General features: G+C 58.5%; 1 long non-coding RNA gene across 2 annotated transcripts; it reads right to left on the bottom strand.

Moving 5' to 3' along the window:
• Positions 1 to 3,065: 3,065 nt before the first annotated feature.
• Positions 3,066 to 11,625, bottom strand: LOC124991196 (uncharacterized). 2 transcript variants are annotated; one of them, XR_007109891.1, is made up of 5 exons: positions 11,499 to 11,625; positions 6,906 to 6,992; positions 4,700 to 5,894; positions 4,415 to 4,515; positions 3,066 to 3,915 (listed from the first exon to the last, which is right to left on the bottom strand). It is a non-coding gene; the product is annotated as an uncharacterized LOC124991196 (long non-coding RNA). The 2 variants fall into 2 exon arrangements; XR_007109890.1 differs by having other exon boundaries at positions 4,700 to 5,828.
• Positions 11,626 to 12,559: the final 934 nt, after the last annotated feature.

The raw sequence follows: 12,559 nt of genomic DNA, 5'->3' as shown, positions 1-12,559 counted from the left end.
CCCAGTGGCAACCAGAGTTCCGCACAGAGGGGAGAGGTCATGCTCAGTCCAGCCTCCCACCGCCTCAGGACCACCTCCTCCTCCTCTGGGCGCTGTCCAAAAGACCCTCCCCTGCCTTTGACCTGGCCCGCTGGACTCTGATCTCCCAAGCAGCCAATGTGAGGCGACAGAGTGGGACATCTGCTTGCCAAAAGGAGGGGGACCAGCCCCCGGGGGCACCCAGAGCTCGGCAGGACTGGGGTTAGTAAGAGAGAAACAGGGTTAGTAGGGCCAGGTTAGTAAGTCAGAGCACAGCGCCAGCACGCAGGGTACCTCAGCAGACAGACACGGGAGCCGCTAGGAGAGAAGGAGGGACACACACACAGGTCTAGAGCTCGCGGGGTGCAGCGGGGGCACCCCCAGGTTAGACGAGTTAGTAATCGTACAAAAGAGCCGTCTACGGAGAAGGAAGCTGGGAGAGAGGAAGAAGGCGGGAGGAGAGGCGTCCAGCCCCGGGCGGAGGGTCCGTGTGCAGAGCACCCGGGGAGACCAGGGCCAGGCAGGGGCAGGGCCGGGCGGAGTTTCCTGGGCCTCCCTCCCCGCCTCACCCACGCCCTTTTTGGTAAGTGTCCGCCATGCACCAGGGCCGTTCTATCTGCGAGCACCCTCGAGAGGTAAGAATCGGGGTTCAGAGGGGTGCGGAGACTTGCTCCAAGTCACCCAACAGGAAGCGGCCGAGTTAGGAAGCCCGATGGGCCAGCCGGTCCTGCACTGTGGGTCTGCACAGAGATCCCAGCCCGCAGGCAGGGCGTGCGGAGCCTCGTCTGTCTCCACGTCCCAGCCCCTGTGAAGGCCCATGAGCTGCTCGGTTAGTAGGGTCTGGCTGCGGGGTTAGTAGGGCATGCCGGGCCTGGTTAGTGGGTTAGTCGTTGGGCAGAAGGCCAGGCACCTCACCACGCTCCACAGCGTCCTGGCCAAGCCCTGGGTTAGTAGGTTAATCACACCATGCAATGCTGCCCGGGGCCTCCAGCGGCCGCGCCAGGGGCCTCCTGCCCCACCAGCCTCCCTGTGGGCCTGACCAGGGCAGGGGGTCTTCCAGCACCCCACGCCCCTCCGCCCCACCAGAATCAAGCCTAGCCACCTGGACCCCGCCCGGAAGCATCCGCTTCTCTATTTCTTGTCTGTGGGTCTCAAAGACCGTCTCCCCCGAGACATTTCAGTGCCCCTAAAAATGGACCCTGCTTGTTCTAGGTGGAAACCCCCTGCCTGGATCTGGTCAGCCCCTTCCCAGAGAGCTGGACCCTCACACACACACACACACACACACACACACACACACACACCAAGCTGCCCCAGAGCCACCGTGGTTGGTGGACATCTCTTGCATCACCAGCTGCCAGGCCCCTAGCTGCCCCCACTGCTGGCCTACCCCCACCCACCCCTAAAAAAGTGGCATCAACCTTGACCCTGGAACCAAGTTCAGACTCCTAGGCCCCTCCCTGTCTGCCTCCTCTCCAGCCAAATCGCCAAGCACCCGAGTGTACCCTCGCAAGGTCACCTCCCGCCTTACCCTCTCCCACCCAAAACAGCCTGGTGTCTCCCACAGTGCTAAATGATGCTCGGTTAGAAAAGGATTCTGTGGCCAGAGAAGTCAGGGAACGCTTCCTCTATCTCCTCCTTGAATATCTGAAACCATCATTAGCATTTTAAAGACTCTGATAAGTCCTGTGTCCTACACAAACCTGCGGACATTTGGGAATCTTTCTCCAGTTTCTCCTTGAAGTTCTCAGATAAGCCACAATCTTCTCATCCTCCAAGGCCCTGGCTTGCTAAGAAGCCTCTCCGGACAGCTGTCGCTCCCTGTGGGGTCTCACGCCCACTCCACCCCACCTCTGGGCACTCAGAACCTGGGCCTCAACAGACTCTTGAAGACACTGCTAAGTTTCCAGTTCTCCATGGGAGCCGATTTTCTCTCGCCTGTCATGACAACAAAATCTCAAAGGTTGGAACCAAAGTCAGATCTTGACCTATCTTTCCCCAAGGGGCTGGCACAAGAAAGAGCCCAAAGTAGGTACTCAATTCTGAGGCGAGGAATTTGCCCCAGGAATCGCAGTGAGCTACTTCAGGGGCCACGACATGGGACCTTAGAAAGAAGGCAGAGGAAGATCTAATCAGAAATGCCTCTGGGTCAGAAGATGCCGAGTTTTACGGTCTGGCATGCCAAGATGTGGTTGATCCTAAATCTAGATGGACAGGGGTGTTTACTGAGCAACTACTAAGAGCTCAGCACACTGACCGCTCCCAGTGCCCGTCGGGAGACCCAGTGTCGGACTTCCAGGTCAGGGTAAGTCCAGGCTCACGCAGCCGAGAGGACGTGCCCATGGTTGAACAGCAGAGGGCGCAGCTGAGAACTGACCTGGCTGCAGGGCCGAGCCCTCCTGAGGACTTCTCTCCTTCCTGGCCGTCCCCGCTCCCTGCACTGGGGTCCAGCCAGTTCTGCATGTCCCCGAGGCATCCCTGGCCCACCCTAGCACAGCACCCGCCTGCTCCTCTCCTGCCTGCGGGGGTGGGCATGCCGGTGACCCCAGCTTTGCCTGTTTGTGCTGACTGCCCTGTTCTGGAACTGAACCCTGTCTCCCCAAAACCCACAGGCCGAATCCCTAACCCCTCGTGTTAAATGTACGCTGCACCTTTAACCACACCATTAAGGTGAAATGGGGTCACAGCGTGGAGCCCTAACACTACTCGGGTGTCCTTATAAGAAGAGACACCAGAGCCTGCTTGCTGTCCCTCCAGAGGAAAGGCCTCTCTGCAGAGCGCTCACCAGCCACCAACCCGGCACCTTGATCTTGGGCCGCCCAGCCTCCAGCACCGGGAGAAATAAACCACGCAGGCTGCGGTCTCCCTGGGGGACAGCGCCAGGGGACGGACGCAGGCCACCTCCCCGCCCTGGGAAAACAACTTCCGGCTTTTAAATGGCCTAAGGAAGGCCACCAGCTGCTCTCCTGCTGGGACCGTCCCCTCTGTAACAAACTGTCACCAAGAAGGGGAACGGAAGGTGAGCCTACGGGGAAATGGGACAGGCAGGAAGTCATGTGTCCCGCAAGCCTCGGATCCCAAGGACAGAATCAAGGAGCCCAGGAGCAGGACCGGGTCTCTCTGGGCGGCACGGTGACCCGAGAAGTCTCAGGGGAGACTGGTCCTCGCTGGATGGAGGAGGGAGACCCAGAGCTGCCTGTCGGTGTCTACGGGCTTCCCTGCCTGGGCCTCGCCATCTCTGAGAAGCCCTCTCGCTTCAGGACCACCCACGCCTCCCAGAGATGGACACCCTATGGGGAAGGCCCAGCTCCCCCCAGACCCCGGCAGCCTCCTCCCGGGAACCACGAGGGAGAGAAATGTGGAGAAGCCCAACTGAGTCAGCATCCACCAAAAATGACGGTCACCCATGCAGAAAGCACCCAAGGACAGACTCCAGCCTCCCACTGGTAACCGGCCTCAACGCCCATCCTGCCTCCCACCCCCATCCTGCAGGACCCTTGGAGACCCTGCCCTGGGGCGGGGGGCACTCAGGGGGCCCTTGGCCCAGGCCCAGCTCTCTCATGGTGGGGGCTGGAGGTGAAAGCAAGTCCACACGGGGTCACGAAGCAGCCTCCAGCCCCAGGAGGCTGGGCACAGCAGGTGGGAAGTGTCTGTTGGACAGGCGGAGACGGGTGGGCTGCGGCCTCTCACACCCCGCGGGCCGTCCGCAGAGCCGGGATCCGGTCCTCAGCTGAGCATCTACCAAGAAGGGCTCGGATCCGCCAGAGGTTCCACCCCAAGAGTAGGGAAGGCTGCGGTCTCTGAGCCATCATGGGCCAGCCTTGGGGTCGCCGAAGCCGGAACGCAGGGTCACGCAGGCACCACAGAGAAGAGCAGGCCCAGGTCTGGGCAGAGCGCCTGGGGGAGGGGGAGGGGGAGGGGGAGGGGGAGGGGAGGGGGAGGGGGAGGGGAGGGGAGGGGGAGGGGAGGGGAGGGGGAGGGGAGGGGAGGGGAGGGGGAGGGGGAGGGGAGGGGAGGGGAGGGGGAGGGCGGTGCACAGCAGGTGAGGGGGAGGCTGCAGCCCCCAGCCCAACCCCCATGCGAGGGGCACACATCCAGAGCCCCTCGGGCTGCTTCCAGGCCCCAATAGCCACAGAGGGTGGACACAAGGGCTTGGGACACTGAAATCTTTTAGAAGAAATTTAGGAATATAGAGGAAGGAAGCCATAATGTCCCGCCCAGGCCCTGTTAGCTCAGGGGACCGGAGAAAAGCAACCATGGAGCCAAGAGCATCCTGGGTAGGGAAGCGGCAGGGGTCAAGGGGTGGACAGGCCTTCAGGGTCCTCAGGCCCTTGAATTCCCTTTACAATATTCCCAGGGGGCCCCCACACACCACGGCGCCCCCTGGATGGCTCACCCGCGTGATCTCCGTGGGATCAGAGAGGACGGGCCGCGTCTCTGGTGTCCAGCTCCCATCCCAGCGTCCTCCTGGCTGAAGGCGCCTGGCCCGTGTCCGTGCTGAGTGAGGGAAGAAGCTGCAGGGACGGCTGCCTGAGCCCCCGCAGGGCCTGGGGGCCTTCCCACCACCCCGCCCGGCCACACGGCCCACCCTCCAGGTGCCTGGCTCCCAGGCCGTCTTCTCCTGAGCGGGAGGGGACGCTCCCACAGTCCCCGCCACCGCGCCAACCCCGCCCGGGCCTACCTGGCAGCACCCAGCCAACGCCACAGCGGCCCAGGCTCCCAGCTCCTTCCCACGCTGACCCCACAGGCCCCACCTGGAAGACAAAAGGGCCACCCACGCCACAGGAGAGCACTGCACCCAGGCCCAGGCCAGACGGGAGCCAGGAGGCCGCCCGCCTCCCCACAGCAGGACAGCGTGACCCAGAAGGAAGCAGGACTCTCTCCCACCGCTCAGAGGAATGTGGACTCTGAGCCGGCTCCACCCCCACACTGTGGGGCCCTGTCGCCTCTCCGGGCACTGGGACCCCTCAGCCCGGACATGTGCCCCAGGAGCCCGACGGTGGCCCATCATTTGGGACAAAGGATGAGAAGCAGGGGGACCTTCTGCCCAGGCTCAGCCTCCCCAGACCTGCACCAGAGGAACCTCGGGGGACCCCAGGGACCACGCTGTGACCACAGCGTGGAGAAGGCCAGGGAACGCCCACTAGCTCTGAGCCCAGTCCTGGCTTTTGCTCTTGGTACCAGCTGCATGGTCGCCATCTTGGTACCAGAGGCCTGAGCCAGGGGAGTCAGGCCCACCCGGTGTATTCTCAGACTTGCTGTTGGCACCTGGGACCTGGGACACCAGCCCAGAGCCCTAGGGGACAGGTGCTGTGTCCCCACTTCACTTCAAGGCTGAGGACCCCTACCCGAGTTCAGGAATGTGGTCACCAAAGGTCCCTGAGAAGATAAGGGCCAGTCCAAATCCCCAGGAAGTCCCCCGCCCCTGCTAACAGCAGATCCACAGGGACAGAGATGAAGTCATTTAGCAGCTATATAAAAGCTCCCAACAGCAGGTTATAAAACACTAGCAAAACTGGGGTGTGAAAATCACCTTTTTTTTTTTGAGTCCCATAAAATGGGACAAGCTCTTTCTTCCTGAAATAAAGGTAGGGCTGGCTCTCTGACTCCCCCTCCCTCTTTGGGATTCTAGGACACTCCATTTTCCTCTGGAGACCAGGAAGGGCAGACTGGGAGGCCAGAGGCCGGTTGGCCATGGGCTGGTAAACGTGAATACTTATCTGCAAGGCAGCTTGCGGGGTGCCCGTGAAGTCCTTGAACGGCCTGGACAGTCCCTCCTCTCCTCTCTGTCCCAGGAATTTGCTGCCACTCTGCAGACAGACCCCAAGCTGCTCAGGGGAGCCTTGCCTGACCCACAATGACCCTTCATCCTGGCCCTGTGGACCCCGGAATGCTTGATGTCATTAATGTCATTAACACAATAGAGGTTTCAAGGGACACTGAGCCCCTGGGTTGAGGAGGAGGGTCATGTGCTCCAGGGTCAGAGCAACCTATCTCCCCAACCCCACAGACCCAATCTGTAACTTAAAGTGAATTATTCGGAAAGTTTAGCCAGTGCCTGGTACGTAGGAGGGGTTTCATTATTTCCACCAACCCATGATTTAAACTTGGAGTCGATCTCCGTGTGATACTTGGGTTCTAGAAATAAGAACTGGATTTCTCTTGGGGTCTTCTGTTGCCCCCTAGGCTAGATATGCCCAGTTAGGAAGCAGGATCCAGTTGGGATCCCCTGTGAATGGGTTAGTGAAGGGTCGCCCAGTGGAATCTACTCAGAAAGGAACAAACCACAGATACGTCCGCCAGGAACCTTTCAAGCCACTGTGCTGAGCCTCAGAGGTCAAATACAGAAGGTTCCTTCCACGTGTGGAAACTGAGAACAGCAAGTCTGGCCTGTCTCCCCAGCAAGCCCATCACTGGTCTCCTGGAGGTCCCGGGGGACTGACGGGGACAAGATGGGACATTTTAGGGTGATGCACCTTAAGCCTTATCCTGCTTGGTGATGCTGACACAGGTCACGGATCAAAATGCTCAGAAATGTGTGCTTCCAATAGGTGCATTTTCTGGTATGGAAATCAGAACCTCGGCGGGGTCATTTCTTAGGGACTTGTTTGTATGTGACAAAAGAGGATCAGCACTAAGAAGCGTCAGGTCAGAGCCCACCCCGAGCAGGTGCGGGTGGGGGGTGGGGGGCAGCCTGTCGTCTCCACCAGGCCACATGGATGGGACCCCCCCAGGGAGCCCACAGAGGGGGGAAGCTTGATGGGAGGGGCTGGGGCCAGAGGGTCACCAGAGGTCTCCCCAGCCTCCGAGACTCAGGGGATCTCGGCACAGAGGGGCTCTGGAGTGGACCTGACCTCACAGCACACACGGAGGAGACGGAGGGTCACCTTGGGTACTCCTCAGATGCGGCTGGGGTCAAGGCGGTGGGACGAACGTGTCTGGAACCACAGGGGTGAGCAGGGACGAGCCTCCAGCTGCCATTGAGACAGAAAGTGACAGAAGTGAGTAATTAGGTAAGGCTGGGAACACTGGAGAATAAGGCCCACGCTATTAATTATCAATAATTATTAAATTAATGAGTTCGCTAATTGTTGTTATTAAATCACAGCATTTGCCAAAACCCATCTCCTGGGACGCGGGTCCAGAGCAAACAAAGGAATCGGGAGGGCTCCGGTCTGGACAGTGTCGATCAAATCTCCAAACACCTTGGGAAGCCCGGCGGACTGGGTGGCATGAACCCCACCCGCCGTGTGACCTTGAGCAAACCCATCAGCCCTCTGAGCCTCGGTCTTAGGCACAAAAGCGGGATGGCTGCTCACCTCCCAGGTCTATGTGAGCACTAAATAAAACGGGAAGTCTCACCTACTGACTTGCATTCTGCTATTCCCTTATATCCTGACCGTTTCCATGGTCACCACCATCATCCGGGGAACATCCTCCCCGCCCCCAACCATGTGCACTAATCTTGGTAACGAGGGACAGCGGCCAGGGAAACACGCAGAGGCTGCATTTCAGGTTCCCTCCGGGCGTGGCTTTTTCCCTGACTCAGAGATCTGAGCCTCTGAGAGACGCTGGCCCGAATTTCTTAAGATGCCCAGAGATAACGGAAGCCAGCGGAGGGAACGGGGCGCTTCTGCAGAGGAGAAAGCCCCAGCTTTGTGAATTCAAATGCCGCATCCATTAGAGAGGAGATCCGAACTATCCAGGCTCCCCCCAGTGAAAGGGCCCCCGAAGTGAGCAGAGAGGAAAGAACAGCAAAATGGAGAAAAAGAAGTTAAACCTTCGCCGAGAACAGGCACTAACTGGGCCACCTTCATCTCCATGACAGGGCGGTGAGCTGGGTGTTATTGTCCCCATTTTACAGATGAGAAAACCAAGGCTCAGGGAGAGTGATTGCCTTGCTCCGAGGAAGCCCAGCTAGACAATGGCACTGCTGGGGTTCTCAACAGACCCGTGGACCCCAAAGGAGCAGAAAATAGGTTCAAATTTGGGGGTGGGAAGTAAAGGAGAAAAGATCCAAGTAAGGTCCCTACAACCCACAAACGCCACAGCCATTAGCCTTGCCACTACTGTGGGAAAACTGTCCCGTGACTGCTAAGCCATCTGGGGACCTCAGGGCAACTGATTAAGGGGAGAGGTGACACCAGGTGGTAGTTTTAAACATAGAGTTCAGAGTCAGAGTTGATTCTGCAACTAATTGCTGTGTGACTCTGGGTGAGTCACTTCACCTCTCTGAACCTCAGTGTTTCATCTGCCCGGCTTCGCTTTCACTGCCAGCCTATCACAAGCTGTCCATGAGGCCGCACCCAGCAAGAACCTTGGCAAACGGTTCTCAGCATTAGCTGAGGTTGGCTTCCTTCCTTGCCCGCTCCATTGTAGGTCAGGCCTCTCTCCCCTCTGTGACTCACCCGCCCGCTTTCACGGAAGCTCACCTGGCACCACAGGGAAGAAGGGGACACCTGCCTCATCCAATGGGATCAGGCAGAAAGCGATGGGGAGACAGATGTCACCCTCAGCCAGATTGGGCCTCTAGAGCTATTGTTCTGTGCAGCTGAGTGACAGATGAGCCAGGGCTCAGAGACAAGGGGAAAGGTCCCTTAGGAACAAAGGGCTAGGCTTGAAGTTATTCACCAGCACATGCAACCTGCACAATGAGCTCAGTGCCCCAGAAACACGCTGCTCCAACAGCCCAGGATCACCCAGGAGGCCACCAAGAGCGCAGAGAAAGAAAACCAAATGGCCAAGTATGGATGCAGGAATCAGGAGCAACAAACTCGGCTGGCATATGGTGCTGCATGGGACAGCCACCATCTTTACTAGCACCTACACTGTGTCCGACACCTTACACGCACTGGCCCGCAACCTCAAACATGGGGTTATGATTCCCACTCTACAGATGAGGAAACTGAGGCTCAGAGAAGGTGGAGAGAAGAATTCACACTCTTCACAGTCAGATTTCTGAATCTTTGCTCCTTCTCTCTCCTCCGCGGTGTGCAGCTTAGATGAACAAACTCACAAAGACTATTCCTGTCCCAGGAAGAAGCATGGATCGGGTCCACAAAAAGGAACTGAAATTGTGAGTGGAGGAGTGGGGAATGATTGGTAGGCGGGGAGGTCGGAAGCTAAGGAGTAGACACCCATGTCCCTCTCCTCCGTGAGCCGCTAACATCTCTTACAATGATGTCTGCAAAGATCGTAATAACACAGAGAGATCCGTCTGAGGTGACTCTCTCAAGCAGGACACACAGTACAATTTCAATCATTATTCTCAGAGATAATACATCAGAGAGAGCAGGGCGGGGGTGCACGCTGTCACCCTGGCAGCTCTGGAGGCTGAGGCAGGAGGATCGTGAGTTCAAAGCCAGTCTCAGCAACAGCAAGGCCCTGAGCAACTCAGTGAGAACCTGTCTGTAAATTTAAAAATACAAAATAGGGCCAGGGAGGTGCCTCAGTGGTCAAGTGCCCCTGAGTTCAATCCCCGGTATCCCCCCATCCAAGAAAAAAAAAAAGAAAATGGACTTTTCTTCCCTGTGTTGGTGTGTTGGACTCTTTCAAATCTTTGGTGATTATGTGTTTTATTAAATTTACTAAATCCGTACCCAAAATAATCACCAAAAATAATAACAACTCTCTTTTTTAATGCAGACATAGAGAGGGATTCTCCTAAAGCTAGTGGTACAGGGTCACAGTGCCTTTGCACGACTCTGAGACTTCTGATCTGTCCCCTGTTAAGGGACGGGGGGAGCCAGGCTACAATGGCATCCAGGAAGATGTAGGGTCGATTTCAGAACTGTTCTCCACGACAAGCGTCGCCGCATAATCAAATAGGCAGGTGTGGGGCGACCTGGAAGTTACGCTCAAATCAACCAAACTTGGGGTGCGATGAGTTCCATGTCACTCAAAGCCAGAAGCTGGCCAAGTGGCCCCAGAAAACCGACTGCCGGGACTGCGGCATGCTTCGGGCTGGCTGTGAGCGAGGCCGGGCGGGTGGCGGTGCTTGGACCGCTGTTCTGACCACCTGCCTGCTGCGGAGGAGGAGGGACCGTGAGTGAACACCCAGAGGCCCAGCCCCACCCCAAATCTGCTGACGCATCCCCTGGCCACGTGGCCGGACATCTGCGCATCCGAAGCAACGCCCCTCAAGTCTGAGCACCGCGGAGCTCAGGTCTCCCTGTCTGTCAAGTGGAATTACTCATCTATGCCCTGCGGCTCCCCACCCCGCCACACACCCGGTGCTCCCCCAAATTCAAATGCGCTTTGGGAAGCGAAGCACTGAGCGCAGAGCAAGGGCTGTGTTCCGCGGAACCCGAGGCTGGACCGGAGAAAAACAAAACCGCTTCCTGCAAGTTCTGCCCCTGGGCTCCCCGCTACTCCCACCCCACCTCCGCAGCAGGTGGGGCGATTCCCCCGCCGCGGTACCGCAGTGGGGTGTGCGCGCCAGCAATTCCTGGCGCGCCGCAGCCTCTGGTCTGAAGCCTGGGACAAGAGGGGGAATCCAGGACTCCGTCTGCATAGCCCGAGAAACCATTTCCCTAGCTTAGGGCCCTCCTCTGAAGAAGATAGGAGGTCTGGTCCCTTCCCTCCCAAATTCCCAGCCTCTCCAGCAAGTGTACTAGAGCCAAGGAGAGGTGGGGGAACAGAGCCAGTGGGTTCCGGGGTCTCCTCAGGCTCTTTTGGAGGCGCAAATGGCTTTAGAGTCCATCATGTCTCCACTCAAAATCACTGGCTGTGTGACCTTGGATGGGTCGCTAAACCTCTCTGGATCTCCATTTCCTCGTCTTTAAAACGGGCTTCTTACCCCCTCGTGGGACTGTTGTGGTAATGCTGGCAGAGCACCGAGCAGGTTTCTGGCAAGTGACTGCTCCACAAACTGATGTGGGATCTTCCATCATGAACAATGTGTTATTATTCTCTGAGGTGGATTTCGGCCCTCTCTATCCTTTCTGGAACCGCACTGGATGCTGAGCATCTGGGATTTGAGTCCCAGAAGTGAAGGAACGGCAGGCGCTGGGGGTGGGGAGGGCTAGGTAGGCAAGAAGGGGAGCTCAAGGACCCCGCCCCGCCACCCCACCCGCCCGTTCCAAGACCACTTGGGCTCAGTCGCTGGTTTGGCCAGTTAGCCACCCACCTGGTGGGCCCAGATGGTTTGGGGTCCTCCACCCTCACGTCTGTCTGGTAGTGGGGGAAGGGAAGAGTCTTTGTTCCCCCCTCAGATCAAGACTGCAAGACCCCCGCTCACTGGACACCCGGCTTTTCCCCTTCTCCTTCCCACGCCCCATCCGGGCTGGAGTCTTGGCGGCATTTGACAACTGCGGGGTGCGAGCCTCCTCATCCATCAAATGCGGGGCGCTTCGGACAGCGTTTGCCATCCCCGGAACCCTGCCCTGGGAATCGGGGACCTCGGAGAACCCAGCTACACCCCGCGCGGGGACGAGGATGCTGAGAGGAGGAGGGCCGCCGGGGTGGGGGCCCTGGCTTACCTCGGGTGCGCGGTCCTGCGGCTGAGTGCGGAGGGCTCTTTGTGCCCCGGCTCACAGTGCAGAACTGGGGGAGCCCCTGCAAGCGCCTCCCATCACAAACTCCTCCCCGCACTCGTCCGCAGCCTCCCTCCCTCTGGTCCCCCGAGCGCAGCCGGCGTAGTCTTTGTAGCTGCTGCAGCGCCCATGAAATTTTAATGGGGGAGCGGCTGGCGGGCGGAGGCGCCCCACCCCCGGCCCTGCCTCTGCCCTCCTCCCACGTCCCCTCGCCCCTGCAGCCCCACCTCTACCCCTTCACACCCGCCCGAGTCCCGGGCCGGGAGGCGAGGTGCAGCCGGGCTTGGGGGGAGCGCGCCGCCGCCCCCACAGCACAAAGGGGCGAGCTGGGCGGTGCGCTCAGCCTCCAGCATCCCAGCCCGCGGCGCTGCCATGGCAACGCTAGCAGGGCTGGACTTGGCGGTGGAGAGCTCAGGGCTGGGTAGGCGCGCTCAGGTCGGAAGCGCGCAGACCTGGGGAACAGAAACCCGAACCCAGCGTTAAAAAGAGAGGGGAGAGTGATCCTGGAGTACCAAGTGTTGGACCCGCAGGGTCTGGGGGGTGCGCCTCTCTGTTAACCTTGCTGGGTGGGCGCGTGAGTAGAGCCCAGTCAAGATTTGAATCCAGAGCTTTGGCTTCACGATGGCGCAATTGCCTCTGATACACACCTTTTGTCCTAGGAACGCTTGGAGTTTTAACTCCCCTCTCCTTGGTACCTACTCTTTTCTAGGACAGGGGTACTAGAAACTGGCCCTAGCGTGTGATTCTGCCAATACCTTGACCAGAACCATCCACATCATTTGGGAAAATGTTAGAAATCCAAAATCTGGGGTGGCCCAAGGCTACTGACCCGAAAATTCTAAGACCCAGAGATCCACATTTTAACGGAACCACCAGGGAATTCTAAGCTGGAGCACATTCAAGTTGGAGAACCCCTTTGCCAGAACATTCCATTGGTCTCTAGAACCCCACTGTCCTGGGTTTAAATTTCGGTTTGTCCATGCACCAAACAAGTGTGACCTTGGGCA

The sequence above is a fragment of the Sciurus carolinensis genome, chromosome 8 (assembly GCF_902686445.1).
Source record: "Sciurus carolinensis chromosome 8, mSciCar1.2, whole genome shotgun sequence".
Lineage (NCBI taxonomy): Eukaryota > Metazoa > Chordata > Mammalia > Rodentia > Sciuridae > Sciurus > Sciurus carolinensis.
Note: the sequence above shows the minus strand (reverse complement) of the source record. Positions and strands in the feature narration are given on the sequence as shown.